General features: G+C 39.5%; 1 pseudogene across 1 annotated transcript in view; it reads right to left on the minus strand.

Moving 5' to 3' along the window:
• Nucleotides 1-10,647: 10,647 nt before the first annotated feature.
• LOC105527441 overlaps nucleotides 10,648-19,430 on the minus strand; it is a 95,047-nt pseudogene continuing 86,264 nt past the window's right edge. Inside the window, exons 2-5 of the transcript XR_001004228.1 lie at nucleotides 13,320-13,411; nucleotides 12,895-13,003; nucleotides 12,021-12,145; nucleotides 10,648-10,770 (exon numbers count right to left, since the gene is read on the minus strand). The product of XR_001004228.1 is annotated as a putative G antigen family E member 3 (transcript). The remainder of the gene's footprint in view (nucleotides 10,771-12,020; nucleotides 12,146-12,894; nucleotides 13,004-13,319; nucleotides 13,412-19,430) is intronic.

Here is a 19,430-nt window from a genome sequence, read left to right on the forward strand (position 1 = left end):
CGCTATCAGAGAAATGCAACTCAAAACCACAATGAGATACCATCTCACACCAGCTAGAATAGCAATCATTAAAAAGTCAGGAAACAACAGATGCTGGAGAGGATGTGGAGAAATAGGAATGCTTTTACACTGTTCGTGGGAGTGTAAATTAGTTCAACCATTGTGGAAGACAGTATGGCGATTCCTCAAGGAAGTAGAACCAGAAATACCATTCAACCCAGCAATCCCATTAATGGGTATATACCTAAAGGATTATAAATCATTCTACTATAAAGACACATGCACACGTATGTTTAATGCAGCACTATTTACAATAGAAAAGACTTGGAACCAACCCAAATACCCATCAATGATAGACTGCATAAAGAAAATGTGGCGCATACACACCGTGGAATACTATGCAGCCATAAAAAAGAATGATTTCATGTCTTTTGCAGGAACATGGATGAAGCTGGAAACCATCATTTTCAGCAAACTAACACAGGAATGGAAAACCAAACACCACATGTTCTCACTCATAAGTGGGAGTTGAACAATGAGAAAACATGGAGACAAGGAGGGGAACATCACACACCCATGCCTGTCAGGAGGTGGGGGGCAAGGGGAGGGAGAGCATTAGGACAAATACCTAGTGTATGCGGGGCTTAAAACCTAGATGACAGGTTGATACATGCAGCAAATCACCATGGCACACGTATTCCTATATAACAAACCTGCAGGTTCTGCACACTTATCCCAGAACTTAAAGTAAAATTTAAAAAAAGAAAAGAAAAAAAACTAAAAGAAAAAATTCATATGGAATCAAAAAAGAGCCTGAATAGCCAAGGCAATCCTAAGCAAAATGAACGAAGCCAGAGGCATCATATTACCTCATTTTATATTACATGATGAGGCTACAATAAGCAAAACCACATGGTAGTGATGGCAAAACAGACACATAGACCAACGAAATAGAATACACAGTCCAGAAATAATGCTGCACACTTCACACCTATTATCATCTGATCTTCAACAAAGTTGACAAAAACAAGCAATGTAGAAAGGACTCCCTATTCAACAAACGGTGCTGGGATAACTGGCTAACTATATGCAAAAGATTGAAACTGGACCACTTCTTATACAAAAATTAATCAAAGATGGATTAAGAACTTAAATGTATAACCCAAAACTATAAAAATCCTGGAAGATGACCTAGGCAATATCATTCTGGACATAGGAAAGGACAAAGATTTCATACCAAAGATGCCAAAATCAATTGCAGTAAAAGCAAAAATTGACAAATGGGATCTAAAAAAACTAAAGAGCTTCTGCACAGCAAAGAAACTATCCAGAGAGGGAACACACAACACACAGAATGGGAGAAAATTATGGCAAACTGTGCATCTGTTTAAAGTCTAGTATCCAGCCTCTATAAGGAACTTAAACAAATTTACAAACAAACAAACAAAAATGACAGGCCAGGTGCAGTGGTTCACACCTGTAATCCCAGCACTTTGGAAGGCCGAGGCGGGCAGATCACTTGAGGCCAGGAGTTCGAGACCAGCCTGGCCAATGTGGCAGAACCCCGTCTCTCCCAAAAACACAAAAATCAGATGGGTGTGGTGGTGCACACCTGTAATCCCAGCTACTAGGGGGGCTGAGGCAGTAGAATTGCTTGAACATGGGAGGCAGAGGTTGTAGTGAGTGGAGATCGCACCACTGCACTCCAACCTGGGCAATAGTCTGAGATTCTGTCTCAAAAAACAAAGCAAAAAAAACCCACAAACAAACAAACAATACCTTTAAAAAGTGGGCCAAGGATATGAACAGACACTTTCAAAAGAAGACATGCATGCAGCCAACAAGCATATGAAATAAAACTCAACATCACTGATCAATAGAGAAATGCAATTCAAACCACAGTGAGATATCATCTAACATGAGTCAGAATGGCTATCATTAAAAAGTAAAAAAATAAATAAATAAATAAATAACAGATGCTGGTGACGTTATGGAGAAAAAGAAACACTTATTCACTGTTGGTGGAAGTGGAATTAGTTCAACCATGGTGGGAAACAGTGTGGTAATTCCCCAAAGACCTGAAAACAGAACTACCATTCGATCCAGCAATCCCATTGCTGGGTATACAGCCAAAGAAATATAAATTGTTCTATCATAAAGACACATACACACGTGTTTTCACTGCAGCACTATTAACAATACCAAAAACATGGAATCAACCTAAAAGCTCATCAATGGTAGACTGGATAAAAAAAAATGTAGCACACATATACCACTGAATAGTATGCAGCCATAAAAATGAATGACATTATATCCACTGATGGAACATGGATGGAGTTGGAGGTCATTATACTTAGCAAAGTAATGCAGGAACAGAAGACTAAATATTGCATGTTCTCACTTACAAGTGGGAGCTAAAAATGAGAAAAAATGGACACACAGAGGAGAACGACAGGCACTGAGGCCTACCAAAGAGTGGAGGATGGGAGGAGGGAGAGGATCAGGAAAAATAGCTCATGAGTGCCAGGCTTAATACCTATGTGACAAAATAATCTGTACAACAAACCCCCATGACACAAGTTCACCTGTATAACAAATCTGCACCTGAACTTAATGTATGTATGCCTGAACTTAATATAAAAGATAAAAAAAAATAAAGAAAAAATAGATTTCAAAATGAAAACTTTGAGAGGAGGCAAAAGGTCACTATATATAATAATAAAGGGGTCAATTCATCAAAAGAATGTAACAATTTTAAATATATATACACCCAACACTGGACCACCCAGATATATACAACAAATACTATTAGAGCTAAAGAGAGAGATAGGCTGCAACACAGTTATAGAGACTTCAGTACCCCACATTCAGCATTGGACAGATCTTCCAGACAGAAACTCAACAACAACAACAAAAAACCAGACTTAATCTGCACTATAGACCACATGGATCTAACAGATATTTACAGAACATTTCATCCAACAGCTACAGAATACACATTCTTTTCCTCAGCACACGGATCATTCTCAGGGACAGACCATATGTTAGGTCACAAAACATTTTAAAAATTGAAATAATATCAAGCTTCTTGTCAGACCACAATGGAATAAAACTAGAAATGAATAACAAGAGGAATTTTGGAAACTATACAAATACATGAAAACTCAACAGTCTGCTCCTGAATGATTAATGGGTCAATGAAGTTAAGAAGGAAATTTAAAAATTTCTTGAAACAAATGATAATGGAAACACAACATGCCAAAACCTATGGGATACAGCAAAAGCAGTACCAAGAAAGAGGTTTATAGCTATAAGTGCCTACATCAAAAAAAGTAAAAACTTCAAATAATCTAATTATGCATCTTAAAGGGCTGCAAAGAAAGAGCAAACCAAACCAAAAATTAGTAGAAGAATAAAGAGCAGAGCAGAAATAAAAGAAATTGAAATGAAAAAAAAAAAACTAGAAAAGAGCAATAAAACAAAAGTTGTTTTTTAATAAGTTAACTAAAATTGACAAACCATTAGCCAGACTAAGAAAAAAAGAGAAAATCCAACTAAATAAAATCAGAAATAAAAAACTATTTGGGAAGCTGAGGCAGACAGATCACTTGAGGCCAGGAACTCAAGACCAGCCTGGTCAACATGACAAAACCCCATCTCTACTAAAAATACAAAAATTAGCCAGGTGTGGTGGCAGGTGCATGTAAGCCCAGCTACTAGGGTGGCTGAGGCAAGAAAATTGCTTGATCCCAGGAAATGGAGGTTCTAGTGAGCTTAAGACTATGCCACTGCACTCCAGCCTAGGCGACAGAGCACAATTCTGTGAAAAAAAAAAAGAAAGAAAGAAAAAAGAATGAACAAGGAGACATTAAAACTGATGCTGCAGAAAGCCAAATGATCATTACTGGCTCCTATGAGCAAATATATGCCTATAAATTGAAAAATCTAGACCAAATGGACTAATTCCTAGATATAACCTCTCAAGACTGAAGCAGGAAGAAAACCATAACCTGAACAGACCAATAACAAGTAACAACATCAAAGCCATAATAAAAGTCTTCTAGTAAAGAAAAGCCTGGGACTTTTCTTCACTGTTGAATTCACTGGCTTCACTGCTGAATTCTACCCAACATTAAAAGAAAAACCAATACCAATCCTACTCAAACTATTTTGAAAAATAGAGGAAGATGGAATATTTTCAAACTAATTCTATGAGGCCAGTATTGCCCTCATACCAAAATCAGACAAAGACACATCAAAAAAAAAAGAAAGCTACCGGCCAAAAATCACTGATGAACAATGATGCAGAAATCCTCAACAAAATACCAGCAAATCAAATTCAACAATATATTAGAAAGAATATTCATCATGACCAAGTGAGATTTATCCCTGGGATACAAGGATGGGTCAACATACACAAATTAATTTATGTGATAAATCATATCAACAGAATGAAGAATTTAAAAAAATATCATTTCAATTGATGCTGAAAAAGCATTTAATAAAACTCAACATTGTCATCATGATATAAACCCTCAAAACACTGGGGATAGAAAGAACATGCTTCACTGAAATAAAAGCCATATACAACAGATCCACAGCTAGCATTGAAATGGCCTCATGGTCTAGGGTAACACTGAGAGTTCTTGGTCTCACAGACAAGGAAATCAAGGACACGGACACACAAAGAATGAGGTTTAGAGCAGAAATTTCATAGGAGAAAGAAAGAAAACAACTCTCTGCTACAGAGGGGGGTCCCAAAAAAGGGTTGCCATCCTGCAGTGAAATGCAAGGGTTTTTAAATAGATAAGCTAGTGGGGAGGCAGTATCATAGGGTACAAACAACTGGATAGGACCAGGTGTACCATCTGCATAGGGCATGAATCTCTGGCAGCCCCCACCCTAAACTTTTATTATACAGGCAGGTCCTCAGCCTGAGTTACTCCATGTTGCTCATTTCTTTCTTACTGTGCGTGTGCTAAAAAAAAGGGGAAGTGGAACCCCCATGGTGGACATGCCTGGTCCCATGTGGCCTTTTCTATCTGTGCAGCTGCTGGCATCCCCCTATGAAAGTTTCCAGCTTCCTATCTATCTATGATAGAAAATCAATGTACCAACATTTTATCTTTATATACCATCTCAAGCACAGGATTTAAACTTTCATAAAATATACAGTTATCAGGAGTATTAAAAATCTAGAAATTAACAACAATGTGAAAGAATTATTTGCAGAAAACTGTAAAACTTTATTAAGAGAATGTTAGCAGTCAAATTTCCAGCATAAGAACAACATTCTTGGTTTCAGTCTTCATTTGTCTTAGTTTAAACCTAAGGTTGCCCATCACCTATAATATAAATATAAAATTAGAACACGTTACTCAGCAGATTTTTATTTAGATGACACGAGAGGTATACAAATACTGTAAAATCAGAACCCTAAGGGTGACCCTTTAGCTTACATCCAGTTAGCCTCTGAATAAACTCTGAAGGTAGTTGACAACATTTTTAATTCACGCCACATTTTCTAGTACAAAAAGGAAAGAAAAAGACTGTTCGAGTTCAGAATGAATGAAATCAAGTGAATCTATTTTATATGTATAAGAGGAAAGCAAAAAACGCATATACCTTCAGTAAAAATTCAACCAAACAAAAACACAGAGACTGATACACTGGGTAAAAAGTCAAGACCCATCGGTGTGATAGATGCAGAAGACCCATCTCACGTACAAAGAACACACAGGCTCAAAATCTCAAAATAAAGGTATGGAGGAATATTGATCAAGAAAATGGAAAGCAAAAAAAAATAAAAAAGCAGGAGTTGCAATCCTACTCTTGGACAAAACAGACTTTAAACCAACAAAATACAAAATTAGCTTGGTATGGTGGTACATGCCTGTAATCCCAGATACTAGGGTGGCTGAGGCAGGAGAATCACTTCGAACTGGGAGGCAGAGGTTGCAGTGAGCAGAAATCACGCAACTGCACACCAGCCTGGGCAACAGACTGAGACTCTGTCTCAGAAAACAAAGCAAAACAAAAAATAATGCTATTAAAAAGTGGCCCAAGGACATGAAACATTTTCAAAAGAGGACATGCATGTGGCCAATAAGCATATGAAATAAAACTCAAAGCCACTGATAATTGCAGAAGTGCAATTCAAACCACAATGAGATATTGCCTCACACCAGTCAGAATGGCTATTATTAAAAAGTAAAAAATAAAATAAAATAAAATAATAGATGCTGGTGATGTTGTTGAGAAAAAAGAAACACTTATTCACTGTTGGTGGAAGTGTACATCAGTTCAACCATTGTGGGAAATAGTGTGCTCATTCCCCAGAGACCTAAAAACAGAACCACCATTCAATCCAGCAATCCCATTACTGGGTAGACAGCCAAAGGGATATAAACTGTTCTATCATAAAGACACATGTACGCATATGTTCACTGCAGCACTATTCACAATACCAAAGACATGGAATCAACCAAAAAGCCCATCAATGGTAGACTGGATAAAGAAAATGTAGTACATATATACCATGGAATAGTATACAGCCATAAAAACGAATGACATTATCTCCGTGGCCAGAACATGGATGGAGCTGGAGGTCATTATACTTAGCAAAGTAATGCGGGAACAGAAAACTAAATATTGCATGTTGTCACTTGTAAGTGGGAGCTAAAAATGAGAAAAAATCAACACACAGAGGAGAGCAACAGACACTGGGGCCTACTGAAGAGCAGAGGACGGAAGGAGAGAGAGGATCAGGAAAAATAGCTCATGAGTACCAGGCTTAATGCCTGGGTAACAAAATAATCTATACAACAAACCCCCATAACACAAGTTCACCTGTATAACAAACCTGCACCACATGTATGCCTGAACTTAAAAGATACAAAAATAAGAAAAAAATAGATTTCACAGCAAAACTTTGAGAAGAGACTAAAAGGTCACTATATAACAATAAAGTAGTCAATTCATCAAGAGGATATTAACAATTTTAAATATATATGCACCCAACACTTGAGCACCCAGATATATAAAACAAATGCTATTAGAGCTAAAGAGAGAGATAGGCCCGAATAAAATAATAGATGGAGACTTCAGCATCCCACATTCAGTATTGGACAGATCTGCCAAACAGAAACTCAACAACAACAATAACAACAACCAAAAAAAAAACAGAGTTAATCAGCACTACAGACACATGGATCTAATAGATATTTACAGAACATTTCATCCAACGGCCACAGAATACACATTCTTTTCCTCAGCACATGGATCATTCTCAAGGACAAGACCATATGTTAGGTCTCAAAACATTCAAAAAAAACCTGAAACAATATCATGGATCTTGTCAGACCACAATGGCATAAAACTAGAAATTAATAACAAGAGGAATTTTGGAAACTATACAAATACATGAAAACTAAATAATCTGCTCCTGAATGAATAATGGGTCAATGAAGAAGCTAAGAAGGAAATTTAAAAATTTCTTGAAACAAATGATAATGGAAACACAACATATCAAAACCGATGTGATACAGCAAAAGCAGTACTCAGAAAGAGGTTTAGAGCTATTAAGTGCCTACAATAAAACAGGTTAAAAACTTCAAATAAACAATCTAATAATGATGCATCTTAAAGAGCTGCAAAGAAAGAGCAAACCAAACCAAAAATTAAAAGAAAAGAAATAATAAAGATCCCAACAGAAATAAACAAAATAGAAATGAAAAAACCTTACAGTCAGCAGCTCGGGCAGCAGGAGGAGTGGCAGCGGCCAGGCAGCCCAGTTTCGTGAAGGCTCTAGGCGCGCCGCGGCCCACAGACACCTGGCACGGGCCTTCCCCGCCGCCAGGATGCCCAAGAGGAAGGTCAGCTCCGCTGAAGGGGACGCCAAGGAAGAGCCCAAGAGGAGATCAGCGCAGTTGTCAGTTGATAAATCTTCAGACAAAAAAGTGCAAATAAAAGGGAAAAGGGAAAACAGGCCAAAGTGGCTAACAAAGAAACTAAAGAAGATTTACCTGCAGAAAACAGGGAAACAAAAAATGAGGAGAGTCCAACCTCTGATGAAGCAGGAGAGAAAGAAGCCGAGACATATATACTATGTCTTACCAGTGGTCCCTGTCTCCCTTCTTGTACAATCCAGAGGAATATTTTTATCAACTATTTTGTAAATGCAAGTCTTTTAGTAGCTCTAGAAACATTTTTAAGAAGGAGGGAATCCCACCTCATCCCATTTTTTAAGTGTAAATGCTTTTTTTTAAGAGGTGAAATCATTTGTTGGTTGTTTATTTTTTGGTACAACCAGAAAATAGTGTGGGATATTGAATTATGGGAGGCTTTGACTGTCTCGGGTGTCAGCTTAACATTCCATAGATGGGGGATTAGTTTTCATGTCCTATAACACAAAGCATATTAAATGGCAATATGGAGTCAGTCCTGCATTTAATGTCTTGAACATTTTATTTTACTTCTATTCTCATGTTTTTTAGTAGAATTGTTTCCTAAAGAAAACCACTCCTTGTTCATGGTGCTCTCTGTCAGAGTTGTGTGCACTTTGTAACATCTTTGGTTGTGGTAGTCCTGTTTTTCTAATAACTTTGTTACTGTGCTGTGAAAGATTACAGATTTGAATACGTAGTGTACATGCTATTCAGTTGTGAACTGTGGGCCCTATGTAACAGCTGACCAACATGTGAAGATACTGGTACTTGATAGCCTCTTAAGGAAAATTTGCTTTCAAATTTTAAGCTGGAAAGTCACTGGAATAACTTTAAAAAAGAATTACAACACTTGGCTTTTTAGAATTTCGTTACATATGTTAAGAATTGTGTACAGATTGAAATGTCTGTATTGATCCTCAACCAATACAATCTCAATTATGAAAAAAAAAGAAAAAACCCTACAAAAGAGCAATAATACAAAAGTTTCTTTTTTTAATAAGTTAACCAAAATTGACAAACCATTAGCCAAACTAAGAAAAAAAGAGAGAAACCCAAATAAATAAATCAGAAATGAAAAAGGACTTGGGAGGCTGAGGCAGGTGGACCACCTGAGGTCAGGACCTCAACACCAACCTGGCCAACATGGCAAAACTCCATCTCTACTAAAAATACAAAAATTAACCAGGCGTGGTGGTAGGCGCCTGTAATCCCATCTACTAGGGTGGCTGAGGCAAGAGAATTGCTTGAACCCTGGAGGTGGAGGTTCTAGTGAGTTGAGACTGTGCCACTGCACTCCAGCCTGGTGACAAAAGGAGACTCTGTCTTGAGAAAAAAAAAAAGGAAAAGGAAAAGAAGAGAAAAAAAAGAAAAAGAAATGAAAAAGGAGACATTACAAAACTGATGCTGCAAAAATTCAAAGGATCATAACTGGCTCCTATGAGAAACTCCATGCCTAGAAATTGGAAAATCCAGAAAAAAATGGACTAATTCCTAGACACATACAACCTCCCAAGATTGAATCACGAAGAAATCCATAACCCGAACAGACCAATAAGAAGCAACAAGATCAAAGCCATATTAAAAGTCTTCCAGTAAAGAACACCCAGAACTGATGGCTTCACTACTGAATTCTACCCAACATTTAAAGAAGGACTAATACCAATCCTACTCAAACTATTTTGAAAAATAGAGGAGGAGGGAATAGTTCCAAACTCATTCTATGAGACCAATATTACCCTGATACCAAAATCAGACAAAGACACATCAAAAAAAGAAAACTACAGGGCAAAACCGCTGATGAATATTGATGCAGAAATTATCAACAGACTAGTAGCAAATCAAATTCAACAATACATTAGAAAGAATAATCATCACGACCAAGTGAGATTTATCTCTGGGATGGAAAGATGGTTCAACATATGCAAATCAACTGATGTGATAAATCATATCAACGGAAAGAAGGTTACAAACCATATAATCATTTCAATTGATGCTGAAAAGCATTTAATAAAACTCAGTATGTCACCATGATACAAACCCTCAAAACACCGGGGAAAGAAGGAACATACTTCAATGTAATAAAAGCCATATACCACAGACCCACAGCTAGTATTGAAGTGGCCTCCTTGTCTGGGGTAACACCTGGAATTCTTGGTCTCACAGACAAGGAAATCAAGGACATGGGCACAACAAAAGTGAGGTTTAGAGCAGAAAGTTAATAGAAGAAACAAAGAGAACAGCTTTCTACTACAGACAGGGGTCCCAGAAAAACGTCTGCCATCCTGCAGTGAAATGCAGGGGGTTTTATGGATGAACTAGTGGGGAGGCAGTATCTGATCATCTACATAGGGTACAAACAACCGGTTAGGACCAGGTGTACCACCTACATAGGGCGTGAATCTCTCCCAGGCCCCACCTTAACCTTTTATTATGCAGGCAAGTCCTCAGCTTGAGCTACTCCATGTTGCTCACTTCCTTCTCACTGTGCATGTGCTAAAAAAGGGGAGGTGAAAAGCCCATGGTGGACATGCCTGGCCCCACGTGGTCTTTTCTATTTCTGCAGCTGTTGGCATCCCCCTATGAAAGCTCAACATTTTATCTCCATGTACCATCTCAAACACAGGATTTAAATTTTCAAAAAAGATAAAATTCTCAAGAGTATTAAAGATCCAGAAATAAATTTAACAAAAACGTGCAAGGATTCTTTACAGAAAACTGTAAAACTTTATTAAGAGAATGTTATCAGTCAAATTTCCAGATTAAGAATAACATTCTTGGTTTCAGTCTTCATTTGTCTTGGTGTAAACCTATGGTTGCGTATCACCTATAACATAAATATAAAACTAGGGCCCGTTACTCAGGAGATTTTTATTCATATGACATTAGAGGTATACAACTACCGTGTTGATGAACTAATATCAGAACCCTGAGGGTGACCCTTTAGCTTACATCCAGTTAGCCTCTGAATAAACTCTGAAGGTAGACTTCCAGGCATATTAACAATATTTTTAATTCATGTCACTTTTTCTAGTAGAACAAGGAAACAAAGAGACTGTTCAACTTCAGAATGAATTAAATCAAGTGAGTCTATTTTGTATATATAAGTGGAAAGCAAAAAAAAAATACACATATACTTTCAATGAAAATTCAACGAAACAATATCCTAAAGGAAAAAGATATTTTCAAATTATCATTCAAATATTTTGATATGAAATAACACTATGAATATAGAAATGCTTAGAACTCCCTAAGTGAAGGAAATAGAATAGTATTACATTTGTTTTGTGTCTCTTATGAAAAAGTGTAAAAATGTTACTTTGGACTAGTTTAGCCATTATGTACTTGCTTTAAGTAGGGCAAACATTTGTCACTATTTTCACCGGTTCTCCTGCCTCTTTACATGCCTAAAAGCAGTTCAGTTTATACAGTAAACTGAATACCCGCGCTAGCTTTAAGCCATTGCCATCACAGTTAACATTGCAATATAAACTGATGCTTATTATAAACATCTTACGTATTTGTTAAAAACAGGCCTCTATAAAAATATCTGAAAATTATTGGCTGTTGGTTAAATGACTTACATTCAAAAGTCAGAACATGTTTTCATATCTTTTAAAATGGCACATAAAATCATATATATTTATCATGCATAACATGATGCTTTAAAATATATATACACATTGTGAAATGGCTATATCAAACTAATTAATATCTGCATTACTTCACATAGCTGTGAAGACACTCGATATCTTCTCTCTTAGCATGTTTCATATCTTTCATATCGTAATCCAATTAGCTTTGACCCAATTTTTCTCCATCTCTTGAAGTCCTGGCCTCAAGTGATCTTTCTGCCTCGGCCTTCAAAGTGCTGGAATTAAAAGCATCAGCCAGCACACCTGGCCCTCTCTCTCTGATAGTGTGTAAGGCAGCCATCTGGGATCTGAACTACCTTCAAAGAATCTTTAGACGTGAAGTATGATATTAAAGTTGCAGTAATTTTACCTCTGTGTCACACAAAATATAATATTGTGAAAATAGACACCCTATAGTTTGCATCTTAATTGAACAACATACCTGCTTCCAGCACTTTATAGGATCAAAAGTGGGCAGAGTCCCCTCCCTGACATCAGGACCATCTCCAGGCTCATCCTTTATCTTAAGCAGAGCCAATTCCTTTTGAAAAGCTTCCACGTCAGGCCCTTAAAAGATAAAAAGGTCCTCAGTTTACAAATTAAAACATGAACTATGAAGAGGAAATGATAATGTTTATTCCCTCATCATTATGAAATAAAAACCTGTAGGTTAATCATTTAAGGAGTCTGTTGCCAGGAAAACAGGAAAGCGGTGATGTTCAAACATTGCCCTTTCCTTTCCCAAGGCTGGCCCTAGACAACTTACTTGCCCCTTTTGTACTCATTTGCTCTTATTCTTATCACATTAAATCAGTGATTTGTTTGAGTTATTCTGACTAGACTATGAGCTTTAGGCAAAAATTTGGCACTGACATCTCCAGCCCTTAGCATACTACGTGGCATGAAAAAGCATTAATAAATGTGCGTTAAACAGTTTCTTAAAAAATACATGAGATGTCCACAGATGGCAGACTAGGAAGCTGCAAGCTGCCATTCTTCCACAGAAACATAAAACAAAACAAAGCTAAACAAAAAACAGAAAATGGCTGAACAAACCATACAGGAGCTCTGGAAAACACTCAAAGGTTTACAGCAACTATGCAAATACCCAATCAATAAAAAGCCTCTATCAAAATGGTAGGAAAGTTTTGTGGCTTTTTATGTGTCCTTGTCCCACCACTCCCCACAGCAGCAGCAGGAAATGTTTAGGATCCCTTCCTAATGTTTTCTGTCCTCCTGTTACTGGTATGTCATAAAATATAATGCATAAATATACCTCCACCACCCATAAGCATTATTCTCCACTCTCCCTTCACCTTGAACAGCAGGTGCTCCTTCATTTTCAATCTCCCCACTAGGTGCAATACCCTGATTTTCATTTGGTGGTTCCTCTTCTTGACGTTTTTCCTCAGTGGACTGCTGGACCTAAGGGTGTGTGTGTAGGAACAAAAAGTCAATAACATAAATACACAAATGCATATGTGCATCAAATCATAAATCTAAAGACATAAAAATATATATATACACAGAGAGAGAGAGAGAGAGAGAAAGAGAGAGAAATATCCATATCCATACAGGTAACACCAGAATATAATGTTCCTGAACCAAAGTTTCCTTCATGAGATGCCATCATCATTTTTTATCAGCATGGAACATCTGTATCAGTGCATGTACACTAGCTCAAAACTATTATTAAAAATAAACTGTGTTAATAGAAAATATCAAATGTTAAAGGACTCACAATCACAGATCCAACTGACTGGGAAGACTCTCGGTCATTTCCTCTTTCTGAGGATTGGGATCTTGTTCTTACATGCTCACTCATATTTCCCACTGAAAATAGAATATTTTTATTTGGAAAAAGTGTGTAGCTTAGCCATATATATGAATATTCCATGGCAAAATGGTGATTTGTACTTTTTTAATTTTGAAAATATTTTCAAAATAATTCACAGAGCAGTGATAAGTACGCATGTTTTCCAGTCAAACTACGGACAGATTTGTTTGTGTCATAGTCGAAGAGGCACAGAAATCACCTTAACGCCATAGCAAAACACAGAGGACTTTTCTGAGTTTTGGTTTCACAATGAGACTTTCCATCATGAAGACATTTAGGAAAAAACGGACAGAAAAGTCAAACCGAAATGACTACTGCTTTCGTCCCACTTTGATTTACCAGGCCCATTTCCCCCCCTACATCCCCCCTACCAAAATCAAGTTTTGTTGGAACGCACAGCCTCACCCATTCCTTCCCATGACGTCCACGGGGGAGGTGAGAAATTGTTAAACAGAGTGAATGTTATGCTCCTCAATGGACACCTCTGCCAGGCACTCTACAGACCTCAGAGCCGTAGTCACCAGCCCACAGCGTTCCCAGTTCCCAGGCCCCTTCCTTACCGACCACGCTGTCCTTCCCTCATCCCTACCGAGGAGTCTGGAAACTGTCCTCTCTCCGATGGTTCCAGTTTGGGGGACTCAGATACCTCTAACAGCACCCCCAGCACTCGCCCCACCTTCACGTGATCCCTCCCCTCCACGGCCCACCTTCATCCCTGGTTCCAGCCCAGCCACTATGTCAGACCCATAGCAGCCTCGCGACTTGGAAGGAACCGAACGACGACCGCGAGGCCCCTTTCACTCAGAAGCCACAGACTGTGCTGCAGGACCCGTTCAAAGCCCGCTGGCTCCTCCTCACATTCACTCACAACTAAATTCCCAGGAAGACCGCTCTGGGGACCTACCTGCTGAGCCTCAGTCAGTGAGAGAGAATCAAAATCGCGGAAATAAAGAAAACACAACCTCTCCTCGCAAAGCTCTGCGTGGACAGAAGGTAGGCAACAAGGCGCATGCGTAACAACAGTCATGCGTAGCAACAGAAATCCACAGCAACAGATTTGTGTAGCGTGTGCAGTGAGTGAGGCATTCACCACGTGACTGAAGTTTTCCTGCCTCTGTGGAGAACCTAGACTACAAGCTCTCCTGGCACCAAAACTGAACTTACAAAACATTTTTCTTTTTCCCCCTGCCCAAACTTTCTTTCACTTCCAATGGCTTTGGAGAATATGAGCCCCAGGTTACTCTAAGGGAAGAATGTGTTTCAGAAAAATTTACCATCATATAAATAAATATTAAATATTTTAATACGTATTTTATATCTGCTTTCATAAATCATTTTCTTGCCTCCTTCATGAGTTTGCTGTCATGCTTGCAATGAACTTACCCACTCCAATACGATAAGACATTCATAGTTTTTGGTTGCATTGTTGTACATTCAAAATCATTGATCCATCTGAACAAAATTAATGTGATAGGGACTCAACATTTTTGTTGAATCCCTGTTTCACTCAGTGTTTTGAAATGGCTCTTTTATCGTCACCTACATCCCCACTCAATTTGGTGTGTAACTCTCTACTTTTAATTTTCTTCTATTGAGTTATTTATAACTGCACCACTACTATATTTTTTAATTGCTGTAGCTTGATTATATTTGAAATGTCAAAGAATGCTTGCCCTCCCTCATTCCTTTCTCTTTTTCTATCTATTCTGACACGTTTGTCTTTCAGATGAACTTCAGAACCATTTGGTCAGGTGCTAAAATATTCCTGCTGAGATACTAGTTATTATTTTTAAATTACATCTTAGGGACAATAACCATCTTTCTATTTTAGAATCTCTCTATCCAAGAAAAAGCCACTACTCAATACCTCAAGTCTTTTACGTATCCCTCGCAATGATTGTTATTTACTTCATATTAGTTCTTCACATTCAAATTAAATTTATTCTTGGGCACTTTTATTGTTCCATTCCATTGCTGACAGGTGATTGCTTTCACCCCACTATGTTTTTCACAGAAGTCAAACTATCTCTGTTTGCAAACAATATGATTCTACACCTAGACAATCCCAGACTCTCTGCCCAAAGGCTTCTTGATCTGATAAACAACTTCAAGAAAGTTTCAGGATACAAAATGAATGTACAAAACCCAGGAGTATTTCTATATACCAACAACCTTCTAAGCTCAAAGTCAATTCAGAAACACAATCCCATTCACAATTGCCACAAAAAGAATAAAATACCTAGGAATACAGCTAGCTAGGGAGGAGAAAAATCTCTTCTATGAGAACTACAAAATACTACTCAAAGAAATCAGAGATGACACAAACAAATGGAAAAACATTCCATGCTCATGAACAGGAAAAACAATATTGTCAAAATGGTCAAACTGACCAAAGCAATTTATACACTCAATGATATTCCTACTAAACCACCAATGATTTAGGAAAAAAATCATTCACAGATTTAGGAAAAAAAAAAACTATTTTCAAATTTATATGGGATGGTTGGTGGGGATCTGGCAAGATGGCCAAATGGGAACAGCTGCGGTCTGCAGCTCCCAGCGAGACCAACACAGAAGGTGGAGGACTTCTGCATTTCCATCTGAGGTACTGAGTTCACCTCACTGAGACTGGTTAGGCAGCTGGTGCAGCCCCTAGAGGGCGAGCAAAAGCAGGGTGAGACATTGCTCCACCTGGGAAGTACAAGGAGCCAGGGTTCTCCCTCTCCCAGCCAAGGGAAGCCATGAGGGACTGTGCTGTACTGCCCAGATACTATGTTTCTCCCACAGTTTTTGCAGTCCACAGACCAGGAGATTCCCTCACGTGCCAACACCATCAGTGCCCTAGGTTTCAAGCACAAAACTGAGCAGCTGTTTGGGCAGACACTGAGCTAGCTGCAGGAGTTTTATTTATTTATTCATTTATTTATTTATTTTATTTCATACCCCAGTGGCACCTGGAACCCCATCGTGACAGAACCCTTCACTCCCCTGGAAAGGGGTCTGAAGCCAGGGAGCCAAGTAGTGTCACTCAGTGGGTCCCACTCCCATGGAGCCCAAGAAGCTATGAAATACTGGCTTGAATGTGTCACTGCCAGCACAGCAATCTGAGGTCAACCTGGGACGATGGAGCTTGGTGGGGCAAGAGGCATCCACCATTACTAAGGCTTGAGTAGGCGATTTTCCCCTGACACTGTCAAGGAAGCTGGGAAGTCCAGACTCGGTGTAACTTACCACAGGGCGACAAAGCGGCTGCGGCCAGACTGCCTCTCTAGATTCTTCCTCACTGGGCAAGGCATCTGTGAAAGAAAGTCAACAGCCCCAGTCAGGGTCTTATAGATAAAACTCTCATCTCCCTAGGACAGAGCACCTCAGGGAAGGGGCGGCTGTGGGCACAGCTTCAGTGGACTTAAACGTTCTTACCTGCCAGCTCTGAAGACAGAAGTGCATCCTGAAAAGGTATTGCAGGGCAGCGCTCGAGCTCTGCTAAGGGAAAGACTGCCTCCTCAAGTGGATCCCTGACCCACCTGCCTCCTGACTGGCAGACACCTCCCAGCAGGGGTCGATAGACATCTCATACAGGAGAGTTCTGGCTGGCAGAGGAAGGAGCAGGCAGCAATCTTTGCTGTACTGCAACCTCTACTGGTGATACCCAGGCAAATAGGGTCTTGAGTGGACCTCCAGAAAACTGCAGCAGATCTACAGAAGAAGGGCCTGACTGTTAGAAGAAAAGGTAACAAAGAGAAAGCAATAACATCAACACCAACAAAAAGGACCCCCACACAAAAACAACATCCAAGGGAAGGGAGAGCATTAGGACAAATACGTAATGCATGTGGAGCTTAAAGCCAAGATGATGGGTTGATAGGTGCAGCAAACTACCATGGCATATGTATACCCATGTAACAAATCTGCATATTTTGCACATGTATGCCAGAACTTAAAGTACAATAAAAAAGAAAAACAAAAAAGAACAGTGCCCAGTACATCACATTACAAGAAATCTTAAGAGACATCCTTCTTATAGAAGGAAAAATAAAAACAGGTAGAAATTTTGATCTAAACAAAGGAATTAAGAGCACCCAAAATGGCAATAATGTTAAGTATGTAAGATTATTTTCTTCTAATTAATGGTTGTACTCATGTATGTATGTTTCTGCACTATTTTTTTTTTTTCAAAGTGAAAGCAAGTTGATTAACAAAGTAAAGGAATAAAAGAATGGCTAATCCGGCGGAGCAAGATGGCCGAATAGGAACAGCTCCAGTCTCCAGCTCCCAGCGCAAGTGACACAGAAGACAGGAGATTTCTGCATTTTCAACTGAGGTACTGGGTTCATCTCACTAGGGAGTGCTAGACAATCGGTGCTGGTCAGCTGCTGCAGCATGACCAGCGAGAGCTGAAGCAGGGCGAGGCATCGCCTCACCTGGGAAGTGCAAGGGGGAAGGGAATCCCATTTCCTAGCCAGGGGTACTGAGACACACAAAACCTGGAAAACTGGGTAACTCCCACCCCAATACTGCGCTGTACCAAGGGTCTTAGCAAACGGGCACACCAGGAGATTATATCCCACACCTGGCCGGGAGGGTCCCATGCCCGCCCACAGAGCCTCCCTCATTGCTAGCACAGCAGTCTGCAATCTAACTGCAAGGCAGCAGCGAGGCTGGGGGAGGGGCACCCGCAATTGCTGAGGCTTAAGTAGCTAAACAAAGCCGCTGAGAATCTCCAACTGGGTGGAGCTCACAGCAGCTCAAGGAAACCTGCCTGTCTCTGTAGACTCCACCTCTGGGGACAGGGCACAGCTAATCAACAACAACAACAAAGCAGCAGAAACCTCTGCAGATGCAAATGACTCTGTCTGACAGCTTTGAAGAGAGCAGTGGATATCCCAACATGGAGGGTCAGATCTGAGAACGGAGAGACTGCCTGCTCAAGTGGGTCCCTGACCCCTGAGTAGCCTAAATGGGAGACATCCCCCAATAGGGGCAGACCGACACCCCACAATTCACACGGTGGAGTACATCTCTGAGAGGAAGCTTCCAAAGCAAGAATCAGATGGGTACACTCGCTGTTCAGCAATATTCTATCTTCTGCAGCCTCTGCTGCTGATACCCAGGCAAACAGGGTCTGGAGTGGACTTCAAGCAATCTCCAACAGACCTAAAGCTGAGGGTTCTCACTGTTAGAAGGAAAACTAACTAACAGGAAGGACACCCACACAAAAACCCCCTCAGTACCTCACCATCATCAAAGATCAGAGGCAGATAAAAAGACAAAGATGGGGAAAAAGCAGGGCAGAAAAGCTGGAAATTCAAAAAATAAGAGCGCATCTTCCCCTGAAAAAGAACGCAGCTCATCGCCAGCAACGGATCAAAGGTGGACAGAGAATGACTTTGACGAGATGAGAGAAGAAGGCTTCAGTCCATCAAACGTCTCAGAGCTAAAGCAGGAATTACAACGCAGCAGAAAGAAACTAAAAATCTTGAAAAAAGAGTGGAAGAATTGATAACTAGAATAACTAATGCAGAGAAGGTCATAAATGAAATAATAGAGATGAAAACCATGACACGAGAAATACGTGACAAATGCACAAGCTTCAGTAACTGACTCGATCAACTGGAAGAAAGAGTATCAGTGATTGAGGATCAAATGAATGAAATGAAGCGAGAAGAGAAATCGAAAGAAAAAAGAAGAAAAAGAAATGAACAAAGCCTGCAAGAAGTATGGGATTACGTAAAAAGACCAAATCTACGTCTGATTGTGAGGGGGAAAATGGAACCAAGTTGGAAAACACTCTTCAGGATATCATCCAGGAGAACTTCCCCAACCTAGTAGGGCAGACCAACGTTCAAATTCAGGAAATACAGAGAATGCCACAAAGATACTCCTCGAGAAGCCGTAACCTAGTAGGGCAGGCAAACATTCAAATTCAGGAAATACAGAGAATGCCACAAAGGTACTCCTCGAGAAGAGCAACTCCAAGACACATAACTGCCAGATTCACCAAAGTTGAAATGAAGG

The sequence above is a fragment of the Colobus angolensis genome, unplaced genomic scaffold (assembly GCF_000951035.1).
Source record: "Colobus angolensis palliatus isolate OR3802 unplaced genomic scaffold, Cang.pa_1.0 Scaffold624, whole genome shotgun sequence".
Taxonomy (NCBI): domain Eukaryota; kingdom Metazoa; phylum Chordata; class Mammalia; order Primates; family Cercopithecidae; genus Colobus; species Colobus angolensis.